At 40.6% G+C, this 21,098-nt stretch overlaps 1 protein-coding gene across 1 annotated transcript in view; it reads left to right on the top strand.

Moving 5' to 3' along the window:
* ELMO1 (engulfment and cell motility 1) overlaps positions 1-21,098 on the top strand; it is a 310,350-nt gene that overhangs the window by 246,079 nt on the left and 43,173 nt on the right. The window lies entirely within an intron of this gene.

Raw genomic sequence — 21,098 nt, 5'->3', positions numbered from 1 at the left:
TGTGGTGCAGGTTCGCTCCAAGGGCTCATCAGTAGCAGAACCGTGTATCTCCTGGGGCAGACACAGCGTATGCCACTTGAAGGCATTTTTCTGCTGGTTTCCTGTGTAATTTCTGTGTGGTTACACAATCAACACAGACAATGAAAGTTCCTCTGTCGTTATAGCTACATCTGCATCAGGGATTTTGCCCAGAATTACTGGGTGCAGCTTTTTGTTGTCTCCTGCGGTGGCTTTGGGCTTTTTTTTGTTGTTTTATTTGTTTTGTTTGTTTTTGTTTTTTTTTTTTACAGTTAGCTTGAATAACTAAAGTGGCAAAAATGAAGAAGTCAAGATCTGGCCTGGTTGAAATAGATGGTTATGTTGGGTTTGTGTTTGTTTTTGTTGTTTTGTTTTTTTTTTAATTTATTTGTTCATTTTGTGAACTTTCAATTTTGTGTGGTACAAGCTGGATTTCACTTCTCCTCCTGAACTTGCTGTGAACCTCAGAGGAGAGCTGACCGGTGGCTTTCAGCAGAGTTCCTCCTGGTGATTGCACTTCCCGGCACTTATAAGTGCTTATCTGGATGGAGGCCTAGATCAGGTCATTTGTCCTATTTCTGCCTGAGTTTTAAAGGATTACAAGAAGAGACAATTCAGTCAACAAAAAGTATAAATGAGGAGTTACATGCTTACATGAAATTCAAACTTGATGCGATTCTGTCTCAATTTTGGAAAAAATGAGAGTTGCCAAATGAAAAAGGATTTTACTCAAGAAAGACTAAGAATCTTTTATGGGACAACGTGAAAAAACAGGGCTGTGGAAAGGACCGTGCAAATACCTTAGAATTTTTTGAGATAATTGGCATTACTTTGTTATTCAAAGTAATTACTATACAAACTAGATAATTCATAAGTAGTAGGGCATAAGAAGTTGTCAAGAGGAGACTTCTGTCTGGGTTACAGAATGGTACTAGGCTGAAGGAGCTAGATGCTGACCATTTCTGGAAAGGCTGTATATCTATTGCCTTCATTTATTTTAAAGCATTTTTAAGTATTGAGTAAGGGGATCTCGTGTATTTTGTAGAAGACGTTACATTGTTCCATCCAAAGCTGTTCTTTTTTCCATACTGAAATTCAACCTTCATTTGCTGGAACAACAAGCAGAAAAAATCTTGACTTCTGAGTTGCAGGTCAGCAAATTCACAAATACAAGGACAGGTCAAAAAGCTTGCTTTGTGTGTGCGTGCGCGCTGTTGTGGTTGTGGTTGTAACTGAGCCCCACACAACCCGTACTGACACTAAGATGCCAATGTCCTACTACCAACCCGGTCAGCTTCTCCAGAGCTTTGTGAGTTTGGATGCCGCGTTCTTCATCCTTCACCGCTAGATGCACGTGATGAGGTATGCAAACTCCAAACCAATCTGAATATGATGTGATTAAGGTTTCAATGCTGAATACATTGTAAGCGTTTTGTTAGATCTTTCTCTCGTGCCTTATATAAATATATTGTTTTAATATAAACACTTAATCTCAAGCTGTCCCTGGAATCAGAGTCTGCCGTCTATTTTGAAAACTGATTTCTCATGTCACAGATTCAGCAGAGGAATGAAATACCAATTTGTGTCTGCTCAGAGAAGGAGGAGGGGAAAAAAAAAGGCATCCTGTAAGAGTATAATAGAATGTGATGTCAGCTGCCACTGCCTTGTTCTACTTAGAGGTTTAGTGACCTGTGAGCTGCCGTTTCCTTGCTATGTCATTTGAAGTACAGTCCACGACATTTTCATTGTGCTGTTATTGCAGTCTTTTTTCTTAAACCTGACCTGGGGGAAGAGAGGGAAGAGTTATGTGTTCAAAGAAGGCAACATCAAAGTATTCCCAGCAGCCAGGCAAAACGTCGGCTGGTATTAATTCTAGTAACTCTGTGGTTGGTGATGTGGCCTGTTACAGGATATTCATGGATAATTGCCGACTTCTCCGAGATCTTTTTTCTTCTGTTTTTTTTGTTGGGTTTTTGTTTTTTTGTTTTTTTTTTTTTTTTTCAAATGTGTTTGTGTTTTCTAGTAGATGTTAGTCAACAGCACAGACCCGGCAGTGTTGGACGCAGTGTTATCGTAATAGCTATATCAGAGATCATTTGGAATTGCAACAGCAAGGTTGATAGGAGCATCAGAAACGTTGGACAAGACTATTAAAATCAAAAGGTAGAAAGGTTGAAAGTGATCCTCTACACTGGATGTAGTCACCTAAAGATTCTTAAAAGCCTGTCCACAATATATGTCCTTACACTAGTGCAGAGCAGTTATTAGATTTTAAATTAATGACATTGTTTTTTTCAGCATTATGTTCCTTTTTTAAGTCACTAAAGTTGCTCCTAGTTTATGATTGTGAGATTGGAATAACTAAAAGTGAGAAAAGTGGATAATTTTCATTGTGATTAATTTTAAGTCAAACTCTCACAATTAAAGGAAATGTCTAAATTGCCAATTGAAAAAAACTACAAATATTATCCACTGATAATTCAAGCAAGCATATTGCATGAATGAACGTTTAAATGGCAGTGTGTACTGAGTCTACATGTATGTACAGTAGTGTACATTAGCAACAGACCTGTACGTTCTCTGTGGTGTTTTCTTGGGACGATGAGTTTTCATATCTCTCTGTCAAAACATGTCATGCGTTACCGTAAGCTAATGTTTTCCTAGGTTAATCACTAATCTGCCTGTGTATCGGTAAATATGTTGCCATGGGCACTGTAATAGCAGAACTGAGAGATGAGCTTTCGCCTGGTTGGAGCTAAAAAATGCCTATTTTTACTTTCGGTACCCACTTGCTCAATCACAAATGAGGATAAGATCATAAAGAAGCATGTTCCACCGCCTCTTTAAAGTGTAATTATAGAAACATTTTTCACATGTACTTTTCAATATGCAGATAGTGTTTACTATATGCTCATTACTTGTAGTCTTTTTTTTTGTTGGGCTTCAGATTACTTCACCAGATTGTTTTACGAAGTGCAATCTTCTACTTTTGATCAGCAAGGAGAAATCACATCCCTTTCTTCAACGCGAACAACACCCATTTTGGGTATTGCCGAGTCCCATTATTTAACAGTTAATTCCTTCCCTAAAGTACAGTGTGCTTCCAGAGTGCTGCACAATAAGTTACTTAGTTGCGCAGATTTAAATCGCAGACTGACTCTTGTCCCTTATTTGCTTTTTTGAAAGAAAGAAGATTAAACTATGTAAATGGCACATCATTATGGTCTATTTGGTTAGCCTGGGCTGTGATGAGTCTTTGACCTACTTTTCTGGTGTGTAGTGTGCTCTTGCCCTATATCTGGATAATGAATGACAGAAGCATTGGTGTGGGTTGACCTCTTTTTGACGTAGTTTTCAGTCTTTTTTTATACGTAAGGGAAATATTGAGAAACGAATCTTCAGTTGAATCCTGATAAAATCCAAAAGAAAAAATACTACAGAAAAGATTTAGACATAATGTACGGTACATAAAGTTATTTGGAAAGTACATAAAGGGCAAACCTGGAGTCTGCTTTTAATTCTTTGGGGGGTTTTATGTAATGGATGCTCGTGGACAAGATTATGCAACTAAAAGTTGCATCCTGCAGTCTGTATCTGTTTTGAAGGGTATTTTTATCAAATTTGAGCTGAGTTACCAAATCATCCTCAGAAGCTGACTTTCTCTGGGTACTCCAGAAAGTCAAGCTAAGTCTCTATGGGTGAGTCTTCAACCTATTACTGTTCTGAAGACACTGACCTCCAAGAAATGCATGTGAAAACATACACACGGCACTCCTTCCTGATGGCCTTTCTTTCCCTGACAGTAGAACTGTACTGATGTGTTGAGGGAATTGCACGTATGTAACCTCTATTAATACTAATAGTCTTTACAGTTCAATAGGAGAATATAAGCCTGTAGGACTCGGTGGCATAGTTTTCCCCACTAATTTTACTGTCAAAACTACATGTTTTCCCCCTTGAGAATTGCTGCCAAGGTAAACAGATTTTTGAGAAAACTTATCTAAAATAAAATAAATGAGTTCCTTCTGATTATTTTGAAGTAATTGGTTACACAGTAGGTCTAGGCACTGTAAGCACAACGTGGAAGAAAAAAAAATATTGAAGCTATTTAGTATTAGAACCAATGTGATACTTTAATTCCATTATTTCTTTGAAAGTTGGATGCCAATACTGATATATAATTAAATAATAAAAATTTCTAGAGGAGGAAATAGCAACGTCCCTTTGTCCTTTGGCAATCTGTTTTCAAATGGCTGTCCAACCAAGCTCTGAGGTTTTAATATTTCTAGAAACACCTACAGTGTATAACTTACTCTAAATTGGCACATATATCAACAGTATGAAAAAATTGTTCACACCTCTGGGAAACTGAGCTAAAAGGTCACTTTTTCAACAAATTCATAAGCTGGCAAAAACAAACCCAGCTTTCCTTTGAATTTTTAATAGCATTCCTTTTTCTGTATGAAGTCCAGAGGGCAATATTCCGTAGTCTAACAGCACCATCTGAACGATCCAGTGAGTGTTTCACACAGATTGGTGTGCATTTGTTCATCTGCTTAAGTTTAGGTTTGTTTGAGTTTGCATGTCATGGATTTGATAGGTATGTTCAGCAGCTCTACTTATTTTTAATCCTGGGTCGTTTGTATGGTATTTGAAGGCTTTCAGGAAGGCTTTTATTCTACAAGAGGAAAGTGCCTTGAAGGGCTTCAGTTAAAGACTGAAAACATTAGGAAAGGCAGTGGGAAATACATATTTGGATGGCAATATGGGGCCTCGGGAAAGGTTATTTAATAGAAATCTCAGGTGAGAGGCAGCTAATAGGAATTTTAGCATAACTGGAAGCCAATGTACGTTATCACCCAGATGTCAGAAAACTTTTGTCCCTTTGATCGCAGGAAAATGTGCAGCTCATTTTTTTTTCTTTCAGTTCTAAGTATAATGTTTGCAAAACTCCTTGAACAGTAAATTATATAGCCATACGTAAGTCACAAAGGCTTTTTCCTGTGCTGCAGCCGGGAGAGGTTAACAGGTGTTCAGACATTTCTTTCAGCTTTTTTTTTCCCCTTTGTTTCTAGTACGGTCTTTGTCAAGGCATTGAGGTGCTAATACACGAGTTTTGAGGACATCCTGAAAAACCTGCTGTGTTCAATAACCTCTGTAGGATGGATGACTGCAAAGAGCAGTGAGTTCACTGGCCTCACTTTATCTCTTGATCATACTCTTTCTGAGGTATAGGGGACCGTCTTTGAGATTGGTCTTTGAGAAGCTAGGTCCTAGCTTCTAGAGGGTTTTAACTACCAGGACCAGGATTCCAGATGGGTGAAACTTTAAATCCAGAGCTGAGACAATTCAGTTGGTTCTTGTCGATCAGCTTCTTTGAGAATCCAGGTGAATGGTGCCCAATTTAAATACTCATTTGTTCCTACTCAGCCAGCAGACCTCATACTGGTGCATAGCATGGATGGTCCATTCCACCCCCCCACCCCTATTTCCTTTTTACACTGCTGCTTTTTGGAGAAATAAGTGGAAATGGAGAAATCACTATTCTGTGTTAATTTTCTTGATTGAATTTGGCATGCTTGAAACCTCAAGGCAAAGACATACCTTATTTCTGTGTTGTCTCTAATTGATTGAAGCCTAAGGGAGGCCTGGATGGAGGTAACTCTTCACAACATTTTTGAAAGAAAAAATACAGATTTGTGGTTTTATCCAAAGTTTAAATAACAGAGTCATGGATAAAACCAGCAGGCAGGTTAAATTATTTGATTTCAAATAATAATTCCAAGTACTGTTTCCAGTTCTGCTTCACCCATTTAAATTTGTTTTGCCCAAGATACTGATAGTACTGTAATGGAAACAGGTTTATAATAGAGACAGTTGAAAACATTTTGTTTTATTTTAAATACACCTCACAGTATGGTTCCTCATATTCCTCTCCGGAGTGACTAACTTCCTATTTACCAGGATATGTGATTTTTTTGAGGATTGAGTAAATAATTTGTTCAGGGTTCTCATGGCAGGGGGTTTAAATATTCTCTCCTTTCACACAAATATGACCCCACATACAGACGTGCACATGCACACTTTGCTTTCTCCCTCATTACAAAGTAATTGTAAAAGTATTTCATGATTACAATTTTAAAGGCAGTTGTCTTCAGGATGATTTTAATCATGACTGGATAAAACCCTGTTTTTTCAGCTATAGTCTTCAATTAAAATTTAATAAAATTTGAAAGAATTAAATGTTTACCAGAAATTATGTCCTAAACCACATAATCTCAAGTATCATGAGCTGATTGAATATTTGTACAAATTTACTGTTGAAGATTGATCACCTTGCTTTGGAAAATAATTATGAAAAATGAAATGCCAAAGTGATAATAGAAACTCAGCAGACAGAAACTTGTCAGAAGCTAAGTGGTAAAAATGTAGACTTGGATGGTAGTTTCTAACACTAAAGCAAAATTCAATGTTTCCTGGGTGTATACACTTAACTAAAGGTAGGCTTTTAAATGTAAACTCAGGCATTTGAATTAAAATGGTTTGATGGAGCTAAGGTGACCTAAAGGTGGCCAATTAGCTACTATGAATCTCTGGTAAACTGAGCCATATTTTTATATATGTATTCCTAAAATGGACTGGGGAGCAGGGTCTTTGGCACTTGACATCTGTTGCGTCTGACCTATTTCTCTGTGCTGCGAGTTATCATAATTCTTATGCATGGAAAGAAACAGGTGAATAGAGTTCAGTACTTAACAAAAGCTCATTACAACCAGTGGAAACTGGGTTGGGATGGAGCCTGTACACACTCGTGCCACATTAATTATTTAGTTGCTGTGATTTTCTGCTGATTTAGTAGAAATGGTTCCAGTTCCTACTCTGAACTTTTAAATGGTATACACTGATACTAAAAATTCTTGTCCTCTGTGGGGAGGGTATTAAATTACCGCTACAGATCCCCTTTCTATCTGTATAACTTTCCCCTCACTTATTTAACCTACTTATTATATCTCCTCTTCTTTAGGAATATGGTAGCCAACCATTCAGTCTATGTGTAACCAAGGTAGACAATGAAATTTCTTTTCAATCACCTAGAGGGAGGAGATACTTGAAATACTATAGTATCTGTTGGATAAGAAATCCTGGAATAAAACAACTCTTGGGATACGATCCCAAGATTGTTTTGAAGATGTTTGTATTTTTGCAGGATATCTCACTTGCAGGGGGATTCTTTTTTTAGGGTTACTTTCAAGTGAGAGTTTTTATATTACACTTTTATAAGATGAGGAAATTTGTAGTATTGTGTCATGCCACCACACTCTGCTTTGATTCTGACTTTTCAAAGGGCTGGTAAGCTTCTGTGGAAACCACTTTTACTACAGAGGGTATATCTCTTTTCTAGACCCCCTGAGTGCTGTTGGAGTTATTGTGGGAGCTAATTAGGTGCCTAAATTTTGGTGTCCAGGGTCATGTCCAGCTCCTTGGGAAATCCACATCTGTACAGGCCTGGCAGATGTGACATAGGTTCTGCAGGTGCTCCTAGTCCTCCTGTGGTGGCAGCTGCAAGTCACAGGCAGATTATAGGAGTCCTATGAACTCTGGAAACCTAACCCCTTTTAAAAGTATACCCTGGATTGTTCAGAAGAAAAGTTGAATGGTAGATTTTGTGTATTTTCTTTGTAGAGATATGGACGCATGGCAAAATGAGCATTTGTTTATGCTGTCCTCAGCACACCCAGTCTCCAGACTCACCTGCCATTATCAACAACAAAATCATCTCTGGAACACTCTTACTGCTGCTCCTATGATTACTCTGGAGGACAAAGACAGGTTTATTCAATGGTAAACTCAAGAGATATTTGAGATTGTTGTCTCCTGTAGTCATTCATAGAGTCACCTGCTGAGTGTCATATTCTTGAGGAATAAGAAGAGGTACAAAAATTAGATTAGCAACTGACATGTTGACAACTAAAAGTTAACTGTAGGGAATCTGTCACTGCCGGGCTGCAGAGAATTAGCTGTCCACATCTAAGATTAGAAGAAGACTTTCATATAATTACTTAGAGCATGATGAACTTTTCCATCAAGGATTGGCATTGGAGACAGGTAATAGACTACACAGGCTCCCTGGCACATAGTTTGCTCTATATTGTGACTTTATGAGGTTAGAAGTCATTTTGAATTAATGTTTTTCTGTGCTATTTATAAGTGTGTTGTGGTGATTACTGCCTGAGTCATCCTTGCAGTAACATGCTTCTGCAGGTTCTAGATCATCTGTTCTTAACGGATTGCTCCTACCCTTTAGAAAAGCCTGGACCTCTTCTTTTACCTACAGAAAATATTAGCATTTGTCCAGATCTTCAGGCTGACAGATTAATTTTTGGATAGCTCTCTCATCTTGCTGAGGAGCGGGAAAATCTGGAAAATGTGATAAGTTCATTTTCCATAATTTAGCGAGGATTACTAGAAGCAGTTGTATCAGAATCTAAATGGTTCTGGTAGATGAATGAAGTGCAGCAGTCATCCACCACCTCTTTTCCAGTCCAAACTGATAAGAAGGCATGGATTTCCATATGATAATGGAACAGTACTTGCAGGTACTTGGAAAGTTGCTCATTCTGATAAGTACCCATACCAACTAAGCGAAGAGGCCATTAAAAACAAGATTTAAAAAGACCTCAAATAGCAACAGAATATGATAGCAACTAAAAATGCACCACTGTGCTTGAAACCACCCATTCTGTTGGTCAGGTATTTCATATATGCACTTTTCGTGTGGTCTCATTTAGTGGTTATAGAACTTCAGGATTGTAGAATTTTACTGTGATGTAGCACAGATTACTTGGTCTTAGCTAAATGTGTCCCCATTAAGTTGAATTTATGCTAATTCTGTCCCAGTTAAACAGCAGATGATGTTATTGGCTGCACTACTAAATCGCTTTCCTAGGAGACATCCCATTAAATAAGTGATGCACCCAAAGTGGAATATAATGAATTACATTTTTGCTTAAGCTTAATATGTTTTACATCTGTAATCAGGATAGAATTATGTGCACTGTGGATGGCAAAAGTCTTCTTGGGTCATGTTGTCCATGTTCCAGTGAGCCTGGAACTTATCATATGATTTGTCCAGCTCACTTTTAAATAGCCTAGGCTATTTCTTCCATTTGTGTTGGAAGGTGATTCCACAGCCTGACACAAGGGGGTTGGACTAGATGACCTTTAAAGGTGTCTTCCAACCCAAACTTTTCTATGATTCTCATATTTAGCTGAAATGTTGCTTTCTCCTGGTTTTGTTTATATCCTCCCATTTATGCTCCTCACAGACTGCTATGTGCCAAGAGCATTTGGGCACCAATCCATTCAAATAAACTACTTCAGTTATCTGGATGGTCTCACTAAAACCAGAATGGCTGGGTGAATTTGACTGCAAAATTTGCCTTTTTGTTCGTTACGGACATTAGTTGCTTGTTTCAGCTTACCCGTTCCCTCCACTCTATAACAGCTCTTTATGCCAGCTGGATGCAGGAGGAGCATTGTCCTTTTCTCTCATTTCAGGTGTTGGCAACACTCATTGGGTGGAGAAAAAGGAAGCAGAAAGTCTTTTACCAATGTGAAGGCTGCCCTCCAGCATGATGTTTTAAGTCTGTGTTCAGTGACATTTGAAGTAGATAGCATCTCAAGTAACCTGGATGTGAAAAATACTCTCATTTCCCAGCAGGCAGTTCTTGTTTATAATCCATGTAGTAATAGGGTGAATTGTGATGATGCTTTTAGGGACAAAGGTTTAATTCCTCCAAAGTTCTGTTGATTTGGTTTTGCAAGCAAACAGCTTTCAAATGTGTTCCTATGTTTGAGTGCAGGCTATGTGGTTGTGGGGAACTAGACAAAGCCAGTAAGTGTGGCTTACAGACCAGAGACCTTCAGGGCAGAGCTCCTCAAATTGAGAGATAAGAAGTGTTTGCTAATCTGCTTCATACGCCAAAAGACATGGGCAGCATGAAGCACTAGATTGAATATCAGGCTATATAAAGGACTTTGAATAAGAGATTCATTGTCTGTGTAGAAAGGTAAAAGTTTTCAAGCCACTGGTACCCTAGTTGCTAAGAAAGAAACATAGCTATCAGCTACAGAACCAGCATGTGCTTTCCATTCATGCTTTCTGAAGAGGAGTCAAACAGTTATTCCCAGAGATCCTAGAACTGAGAGCACAGTAGAAAACCATCCTGTGCAATCCATGTCAATTGTAAGCACAATCCACAAAACCTTTTCAAGAGAGCAAGAAACATGGTGATGCTTGCTTGGTTGGTTTCTGGAGTGTCACAGTAGGGATCTTCTGTAATGAAACTGAAAGTAATACAAGTTTAGTAAGCAAGAATTCTTCAAGAAGATAAATAAGAAGAAATTCTTTGCATCTCATCTTCCCTCCATACTGATTTTTAATCCTTTCTAGCAATTTGAGAAGTCGGCCATTTGAAATGTTAGTTGTTGGCCTTGAGAGGTGATTCACTGGAGGCGAAGCTGTACTGTAGTCACTGATGGGGGGCAGCGTGCGCTACACTGAGTGTGGGCAAGAACAGTGGTTCAAGGGCTCTCCACACCTGTTTGCCCAAATACATACGTTTTTGATGGGTGGTATTCTGCGGCTTCCATATTTTCATAAACTGAAACCTATTCTCTTTAATATTCATAATAAGTTCACGATCAGAATTAGGAGGACTCCACAGAATTCAGTCTTCTGAGTGGTTGAACATTTGCTGGGCTCCATTTATGCTATTACAAATGGTGGATTCTATAATATCCCACGTGTAGAAGGAGAGGCATAATAGTCAGTAGGTGAGGACCAAGGACTGTGCCTCAGGGGCAGTCTGGTCCTACTTGCATGGAGCTGCTCTACAGCCATGTGAGTTCCCTTTCCTCATGAGCATGTTCCACTTGTCGTTTGTCTTATCTAATCAACAAGTCTTGCTTGCTTACATGGTGACCAGCACATGTGGCAACATACCATTGCATAAATAACAAATTGATGGTTGGGAGGGTTCTCTCCTGCTCATGTGTTCAGTCTAGATGGCAGAAATGGGATTGTCGACTGGTGGGGTGGGAAGAGAGAGTGTGCATCCATCTTCCTGGGAAGCCTGTGGAATAGACTGAACTGTTAGATACAATACATGGCTGAAAATGTCAAGGAGTGAGTCATTTGGCAGCGCAGCATGGCATTCTTTTTTGGATTCCACCAGCTCCAGAAACAGTCTTGGAAAGCTCAAATGAGGAAGAAGGGGTGAGATTATAGACAGTAGGTTTGATATCTGAGGTGTAAAAGATCACTTGCGAAAGTAGTAATAGAAAAAAAAAAAAGACAAATAGAATACGTATGACAAGGGTAGATGCAGGGGTAGCATATTTTAATATGGCAGGTTGGTTGTCATACCTACATTAGGGAATAGAAATACGTATGCACCTTTTTTGTTTCTGGGCATTTTAAGCATTTGACAAATCATGGCTGGGAATTGGTAAGAGCCTTTGTTGTTTTGTTGTCTTGTTAGTTGTCAGGGAAGGAAGTTAGCATTCATTTAAGCTCTGTCTAAACAGAACACCACAGTTCAAGCACATCATTATGCCATCAAGCTCCGGACCTACATTCCTCCATAAGCAATTTCAAATGTGCTCTGCCAGTCATGTTGTTAACATTGTCTGACTTGGCTCACACCACCACTTAATGCATTTTGCAGACGGGTAGAGAATAATTGGAGCTAGCTCAATTTTGGATTTTGAACTTCATTTTACAATCCGCCAAAACCCCGGCAACTAGCTAACCCGAGAAAACATACCTTGCTGCTTTTGTGGCAAAAACTAGGGAGAAGAATGTTGCAGGGAAGGCTCGGAGCAGACATAAGAATCATGTGTAAGCCTGCGTTACTCTATCACAGCACCTTACATCCATGCAGATTGATCCAAATGTTGGCAAAGAAGGATTTGTGTGGGAAGAAAGGCTGCCTAAGGCAGCATCTGTATCTTGAATATGTTCCCACAGAAATACCACGCTTTCAGCATGAATGCACTCCCACCTATGGCTAAGGCTTAAAAGTGTCTAAATTGGGCCCTGTATATTATGTGTGCGTGTGTCTAGGTATGTATTAATTCCTTTCTGATGATCATTTCTGTAATTTGCACTGTCGGCAAGTATCTTTATCTGGACATATCTCCTACATTCAGAATAAAAATTAATGAGTTTCAGTAGCTAACAGTACAGCTTGGCATTAATTGTCTTTAAAAAAAAACAAAAAACCTTTGCCCAATAATCACTTTTAAGATTATTTCAGGCTAGTTATACTATTGCACGTATGGTAAGGAAAGTGATACAAATAAGGCCTGTTGCAGTTCTGTAGCCACAAAATGATGCTCCTTTTCTCATAGAAGATGAACTCTGTTCTTGTTGCAGGCAGTTATGACTAGGGACGAGGGAATTCTTCAGAAATTGCCTCATGTACAACGTAGGACATGGAGCCAGCTGTAAGATACAACAGCTGTTGTCTTGACCTTGTCTAGTGGGGGATATATGTGTCCATATGTAGATGTATAAGGATGAGAGATGGATCTTAAACAGAGAAAATGGGAATTTTGGTTAGGAGCATTAGACTTCTTCCCCAGTCCTTTAGTGTGAATGTGAAGTTTGTTCTATTTTGTTATAATTTCCCCAATTTTCATGCATTTTTGCCAATTTGCTTCTGTTGAATACAGTTGCTGAAGGCCCATTTATAGGTTATTAAGGGTTATATCTAAAACCAAATGAATGGAGACATAAAGACTGATAAGTTACCCTGAGAGATGGATTCCCTACCTCTCAGTGTCCACCAGTCTTAGCTGGATGCTAGTCCGAGATGGTTTAGAGATCTGTAACTTACTGAAATCAGTGCACATGTAACTCTGCCGAATATAGCGACCTTTACTGGGCACGGTTTCGGACTAGTTGATCTAATGGTCCCATCTGCACTGAAAGGCTCTGGACCTCGAGTGTCAAATTACTAACACTGAAGAAAGTGAAATGAGGTTATTGCAGCTGTTATACTACATAAAAAAAAAAAGAAAATGAAGTAAAAAAAAAAAAAAAGGTTCAGTAGACATTGGACTGTTTTTCTCAAGCTGGAGAGCAAAATTTGGACACTGTTCTGTAATAGAGAAGGACAATTGTCCTTTGGCTGCAGCATTCTGCAATATTGGCTATAGGTGGACAATAATAGTAGCTACAAAAGGAAATGCTCAGCTCATTCATCTGTTGGGAACAATCTCAGTTCAGACAAGGACAAGAAAAAAAGAACTCTTATGACAAGCTATATTTGACGTGGCATTCCTTTTAAAGGCATAAAGATAAAGCATAGTTCTGAGGCCCATTCCCTAGAGTTTTCCCTCAGCATGCTTGCTCATAATGTAACAAAACCTCTACAAAGTAGATCACGTATAACTTTCAGCTCATCCAGATGCAAGCTGACCAAAACTTTGTTGGAATAAATTAATGCCATTAATTGTACTTAATGCAGCTAAGCTTATTTGCCACAAAAGAGAGTTTTGCCAGATGTATTACAGCAGTTGCAGCAGAAAACGTTACCAATTAGGGCAAAGTCCTGCTCGAAAATATGCTTTAAGATTGCACCAACTTACCCAGTGAATATCTGTCTGTGCTGTGGGTACCTGTTTACTCATGTGGTTTCCCTTTACTTTTTACTCCTGTTTCTGTGCTTATGGGCGAGAAGACTGCACAATTCTGGTTTGTATATAATGTGTGTAATTGCTAGTGAGCATCAGATTTTGGAGCTTCTGGCTCAGTACAGGTTCGCTCCACTTAGGAGATATTTCAGAGCATGAAAACAAGGGAATCAACCAGAACTAAGTGCCTCTGCCAGCGCCCACTGTTATGTTTGTCAATATGACTTTATGATGATAAATGTACAGACTTCCAAGCTCCCCGTCAGATTTACAAAGCCACGTTCCCAACTTCCAGATTAGCTCCTATTTGAAGGGAACTATTTTGCTATTGCAAGTATTTCTGGTGACCACAATAAAATAAGCATGTCTACCAGATACCTGAGATGGTAAATACCGTCATCACTGGGCAAAAATCCATGTGCGCTACTGGTTATAGAAAGTGTAACAGAACCTTTCGCGGTGGTGGTTTGCGTTTCCTGTTTTACCAAACTGCTGGGAACTACCAAAAATAATACAACACGACATGCCTGAAATAGCATCATTTATTTTACTGCTCTGACACATTCGAGGTTGCACAGAAAGAGCCGTGCATTCCTTTCCTTCCTGAGGAACTCTTAACAGCTCTCTCACAGTAAAAATGACTGTAAAATCCTTTTTGAATTAGAGTGCTCTGGACATGTCTGAAAAATACCTCCTTTTCATTTAAATGATAGTTGTGTGAAAGCTAATAGCAATTTGATAGTTCTTTTTTTTTAAGGAAAAGTAAAGACAGAGGCACAGCAAACTGGCATATGAACATTGTAAGAGGCCACAGGATGAGTTCTGTGTTGACAAAAAGAAGCATCTCTATTTCCGTCATCGGCTGTGAACAGCTATTTAGCAAGTTGTGAGTCCTGATCATTCTCATCTTCCTCACACCAAAAGAGTAAAAAATCAGCAAAAACATTTCCTTTCTGACCTGTGTGTGTACTGTGATCCTCTCTGCCCAAACCCAGGTTCTTTCTATTATTGGGAGGATTAAGGAGGATACTTCTTTCTGTTGATGCTTTCTTAATGCCCAGTGAAGAGCAAAAGACTATTTCTCTTTTAACAGCAAATAATTACTTAGCTTTCAATTAGAAGTCAAGCAGAATTCATAACCAATCTCACAGTGATAGTTTTGTGTAGCAGCGCCTTGCAGGGAGTATTCCACAACCAAATTAGCCAGTTGTATGCTCCCCAGATCTCTTGCCAAGTGGGTATCCCAAAGAGTATGGGGAAAAATCTTTTCGCTATCTCTTCCCTGAGTAGGTCTTCCCTTGATTAGTCTTATCTGAGCGTCATGTTTTAGAAAGAAAAATCTATTTAGAAAGGGGCAAGAGTATATACTATAAAACTTGTAACTGTCCTTTGCATCCAAGTGGGAGTTCAGCTCACAAGAGGCTAGTATGAACCCAGATAATGTAGTAGCAGCGGGAGTGCAGAAGGCATTGGTGGGAATCTTGATATTGATGAGGTTAATTTGTTGGGTACTGTGAGACAAAAGGATAAAATAAAATGATGCTGACCCAGCTAAGGCCGTACTTATATGTACGTGTATTTGTGTGGCAGAGGACAGCAGTGGGAGGAAAGTTGAGGAAGAAGCAAGAATAAGTAAAACAAGATTGATTTATCGGCTCAGAATTGTTCATCTGTATTCCATTCTTCACTGTGCTGCAGAGGAGGAGAGTGGCTCTGGCACCGCGGTTGGGGAACAGAGCAAGAGAGGGGGAGGAAGGTGATATCTATCACAGGCACCAAAAGCGTGTGATTTTCCAGAGGCTTTGATTAAACAAATGTTGCTGCTGCCTGGCAGCCCTTGCAGACGTTTGTTGGGACAGAATTAATCAGGAGGTAATTTGTCTGCTGCAATGAGCGGGGTGGCTTGGCAGCATAGTCTTGATGGAGACTTTTTTTCCTGAGTTTCCTGGGAGCAGCGATATTTCCCAAACTTCCATCTGTACCTAAGGTAATGCCACCAGCTTTCCTAAGGACAGGGATTTATTACTGATGGGCCCGGGTGGGGTAAATGACAGTCACAAATAATGATGTATGGCCATTGTTAAGTTGCCTACGGAGCCCTGGTGTACCAGGTCAAAAGGAGTGACCCGTGGGACTGGCCTGAGGGCTGCTCCTGTGCAGAACTAAATGGTGCTGAAAGGGGTTAGGCTCTGCCCCATGCCTGGATGGGGAAACAATTTCAATGCTGATGCTACCTCACGTAAACGGGAGCTGAAGGGGCCAAGAAGAATACCTTGTACTTAAAAATAGTGCATGGTGTCCGGGCATGAGCAAGGTAGGAGCTGCGTAACCAGCATAGCCGTACCAGTGCTGTGTGTAGATAAGGTTGTCTGTGTTTCACTTGTTTGCCTAATTGAGGTTTGCCTGTGTTTTTAATCACCTTTAAGCTGTAGTTATCCGCGTTAGTGACCTTTTCAGTTCACCCTTGTGCAACTACAAGGGCCTCAGTCACAGCCCAGCAGAACGCAGGTTGCCCCGGCGGTTGGGGGAAGCTCCAGCACAGATGAGGATGGAAGCTCTTCTTCCATGCGGTATTTTTTGAACTTCCTAAGCACGTGGAAAAGGAGTCATGTGAAATGATTACCGTGCCCTGCCAGGTGTAAAGCTGTCTATATTTATTGACTTTTGTTCTCAATGATATACAGTGGCTGAATGGGCCCCATAGCAGTGATGCAGCTATAGGTGGGCAAGCAGATCAGCGCCTAAGTTAGCTCAACTCACTTTGACCTTGTCCTTTCACCTCTTCTTTTCTTACATATTTTACATGATTCTGCCTTCCACTGTTTGTGTGTTGTGGGTATAAAAGATAAGCGATAGTACAGCAAATAGGTGATCTGTATGAGCTTGCGATGGCCCCGCTGTCCAGGAGGGATAAAGGCACAGTTTAATTATGCAGGCCACTCATGGGAGTGATTATAAAATCTTAATACCACTCTGTGAAGGGCACGAGTATTATAAAAATCTTATTTCTGCAGTGAATGAGAAAGTTTAAAAATAGATTCCTGCAACTAAAAGGCAGTCTGCCTGATTAACCTTCAGTCCAAATGTCCAGGGCTCACGGGGAAAGAAAGATTAATTCTAACTGATGTAAAACAGCTGCAGGAATGACTTAACATTCCTAGTGGTGAAACTGTTGTCATTTTAACACCTTTTGAGTCTGCATGACTTGAGGTAAGCACTGTCAGCCCTTAAAAGGTAGGAATCTCACTCTTACAGTGTCCTTGACCTCCTTGTTTCCAGGCCTGTGGAGCTATGAGATAAGAGGGGACCTTAAAGCTTTGATAATTCTGTTGTCTAGGAAACCTGTTACTAGCCCAAGACTGAGTCTTTGCCTCTCTCGGGATGGACTTAGGCTTGATGTCCAATTTCATTTGTTTAGGGGTTTCAGTGAAAGAAAATATTTTTGTTTATTGCTTCAGTAAAGATACTGGGAATATTGCTTAATCAGTTGTCTTCATAAAATAAAACAGGAGTTGCTTGCCGCAGTACCTGTGGAATTGGGAGGGATGGATGAAGTCGTGGAGATCGATGAGTAGGGGACAAGTGATATCGTCAAAGCCAATTCTTCTTGTGCCTCTCCCATAGCTACCATCTTGGCTTCTGTAGGGCACAGCTGCAAATATGGAGAGAAATGTGCTTGCACAGAACAGATTTCCCTCTCAGCTGTATTTAGACACATTTGCATTGTACTCAGAAGTCTAAAGTAAGAAGTGGTCTCAGCTGGCCAAATCTTTGAGTATCTGAGGAGTGGAGAAGCTTTCCCTCCTCTTGCTTTTGATAAGATGGAAACTGGAAATTTAACATCTGCTCCTTCCAATGAGTGAATTTAGTAAGTCTTGAAAGACATGTCTTTAGATATGCAGGTTTATCACCTCTTTGAAATGGAAAGTTGTCTGTCCTGTCTAGTATTCTGTTTTCTGTCCAGTGGAGCCTAAACCTTGTTTTACTCCCACCAAGGAGATGTAAAATGAAGGGGAAAAATCTGCAGCACAATCTGCTGGGCTCTTTTGGTAGGATAAGATATTTTGTAGTTCTTGGGAATGAAATATTCTCTGTATACCAAAGAGAACCTCCTTTTGGGACAGGGCCTTCCCAGCAGGGTATCCACGTGTGCATCAGAGGTGTTAGTACTGCAGCTACATTTGTTCTGTACAACCAATGCCTGTGCCAAGTGTTGGCTTTTGCACTTGAAAACAGGCTTCCTGATAGTTTAGGAGGAAAAAATTACACATCTCCATCACACCTACTTATGCTACAGTCATTCAGAACAGCAGCTTGCCTTTTCTGATGTTAAAGAAGGAGAAAACATCAGGAAGGAGAATTACATGTTAGTATACGTGTGCCATGTTTCAAGCGTGCCTCTTGCTGGAGGGTAAGCAAAGCATCTCTGGAAAAGCACAGTGCCAAAGGAGGACAAGGCAAGTAAAAGGGCCCAACAAACACAGTTAGCTTTAGATAACAGGTGACCTGCTGGCCTGCGTAAGGGGGAGCTGCGTGTGGGACCCCATAGTTAAAAGGCTTTTCCGTGGCCCACTGGCAGAGGTTGACCCACAGTGCCACCATACTCTTCTGCCCTGCAAGAAGTGCTGGCTGGCTGCGAGGGCACAGCTGCTTTTCTGTTCCTTTGAGCCAGAACCTCCATTGCAATGGGGAACATGCAGCAATCCCTTTGCTCCAGCTGGCGATCCGTCTCTTTCACCTCTCGAGCCTTCAGGATCCTTGTGAACAGCAGGAAGTCCTTCTCCCACTTTTCCCAGCTAGGGGAAGGCGTTGAGGGAATGGAGTATTTATTAAACAGTTGCAATAAAAAAGGCAGTCTGGGAAGAATGAGGTTGACAGAGGTGCTGGAGGTAATATCTTACTGTAATATCTTAAATCCTTGGAGTGGGAGGAGGGGGTTGGGACTGCGGGAGAAGCAGTGGGTAGAGGCAGTTTGATCGAGCAGGCTGAGAGTTGCAGCAGGAGGAGGTTGACCCTAGGTTTTCTCTCTGACTGAAGAGGAGTGGTTGTCAGGTGCCCCCTTAGAAATGCTGGCAGTCACAGCACTGGGAAGAAATGTATGGAGGGCGCCCGGCCCTGCCCCATTTGGATGTAAATGATCCGGGGGCTGGCGGGGCGTTGGGGGATGCTACAGCTGCAGCACCCCGACCCTCGCAGGCTCACATTGCGCTGGCACTGGAAAGGATGCGCTTCCTGAAGAAGCACCGTGTCCTAATAATAATAATATTTCTCAGCAATAAAAATGCGCTTGTTTTATGTACTCGGAGCCTGAGATTAGTCTGACCCAGTAATACCCTCCACCAACAGGCTTCTTAAATCAGACACAAAGAACGTAGAGAGGAAAGTATGATAATTTACATCCTCTATATTCCCCACCATAGGCACATCACAATAGGGCTGCTGTTCCCTCTCATCGCCTTCCCTTCCCCAAGCAAAGCGAGGTTCCTCCCACCTGCCCACAGCCCTTCAGCGAGTGCGAGCACAACTCCCACACGAGTCTCCCTGCCAAAGTTTCAGCTGCTGGTGCTGCTTCCATGCCAGGCTGCTCTGGTTGCTGGGCTTGGAGGGTTGATTTTTAAGCTGTCTGTTGAGATTTATTTTTTTTTACCCCCTATTCTTGCCCAGCTGGTGTTTGGCTGTTGATTTGTGCTCCCTCCGTGGCACCCAGGTCCCACTTTGGGGCATCAAGTGATGCCTGAACGCAGAGGGAAGCTGAAAGCAGAAGGAGCTTCTTGGTGGGGATGAGAAGTTTGCATGATCGGCAGCCTCTGTCCCTAGTCTCAGGGGCCACATCTACTTTCCTGCCCGATTGTCCTTTGTTGGTCATCCCATGCTCATCTGGTCTGAACCAACACCTGAGTGCCTCTGACTTGCTAAAGTCTATTAGGAGCTGAGTGCATTTTAACTTCACAGCTTTGCATATCATTAATATGTTTGGTGGGTATCACCCACCACTCTGGAGATGTTTCCTACCATAGGAAGTCTCTTATCCTCACGCAGATTTTGCTACTCAGTTTCACCTTTTTTCACCGTTTGCCACAATTAATAATAAATAAGATATGCATGAAAGTCTTGTCATTGGCAGCTCTCCCCTAACTGGTGTATAAAACCCATTACAAACTGATTATTTGGATTTGGATTCTTAATTTTTTTCCAGGCCATCCAATATCTGATGGTCTATTGTTAATTTGTTACTGATTCTCCAAGTAGCTCTAGTCTTCAAATGAGGAAATATTCCCGATACCTTCTTTCTACTGATGATTCCTTGTTTGTGGCTTCTTTTATTTTAAGAATTGGGTCTGGAGGCACAAGCAGGAAAAGAAAAAGGATTAAAATGACAAATTGACCAAAAAGATGAAAATGACAAATAATATGTGGGCTGCAGTCTTCCAAAAATCCAAGAATAAATAAAGCTTCTGTTAAAGTGCTTTGAGGAGGAGGTTGATGATAATTTTTTCTCTATTTTTTTCAAAGTGAGATCTCTAACTTCTTTAGATAAATGTTTTAAAAGTCCTAGGATCTAGCCCATGTTAACAAAAGCACCTCAAAATAGATTTTACTGGACTATTTTTGTGAACGGGAGCTTGAGATAATGAAAAAAAAAAAATCCAAAAGAGTTGATCACGCCTGTGGTAGATAAATTATTGCAGTAAAAATCCAGATTCAAGCTTCTTGCAGGCTAGACCTATACATACATGTAGAAAGACTTATTTGCAATAGTCCCTGCTGATTGATGGGTTTTCTGCCACTGCCTGCTGCCTCTTGGAATATACTGACTTTTGAATGGAGCAGTTACCGGGTGCTTAAGTAGAGACCAGCATTCAGTGGAACTTCTCAGATGTTTCTATCTAGACATAAATACTTCTTTCCAGTCCTTGGATCTGTCTCTCTCTTCTCAAGTTTTATCCTACTTTGTGGAGGGGCGCAGAAAGAGCTTCAGTTTTGAGGAACCTGAGTTGTTTCCCAGTCTCACTCAGCTTCATTACAGTATCACCAGGGTCAGTTTGGCCCCCTGTTTTCTCTTTTTGTTATCTCCTTTTCATAGGCACCCTATGGTAGTGGAAAGCAGTCCTGAAAACGGGTGTAAACTAGAGATTTTTTGCTGATAGAGGAAGTATGTGAACTTACATCCAAATGAAGACTCTCCACATGCCTGGGGAGCTGTACTGTTCTTCTTTTGCTTGGTGAAGTGAGGCTTGCATTGCTGCCTGAGCAAAACCTGTTAGAGCAGCAGCACTTTCCTTATCTTCACTCAAGCCCTCTTAAATATCTGCCTTTTTCCTTTGCAGCCACTGGACCCTATTGCGCACGCGGTGAAAAGCTGCTCTGATTTGAGCAGC

Source organism: Vanellus vanellus (genome assembly GCF_965231255.1).
Source record: "Vanellus vanellus genome assembly, chromosome: 2".
NCBI classification, from domain to species: Eukaryota; Metazoa; Chordata; class Aves; order Charadriiformes; family Charadriidae; genus Vanellus; species Vanellus vanellus.
The sequence above is the reverse complement of the archived record's forward strand: the minus strand, read 5'-3'. Positions and strand labels throughout refer to the sequence as shown.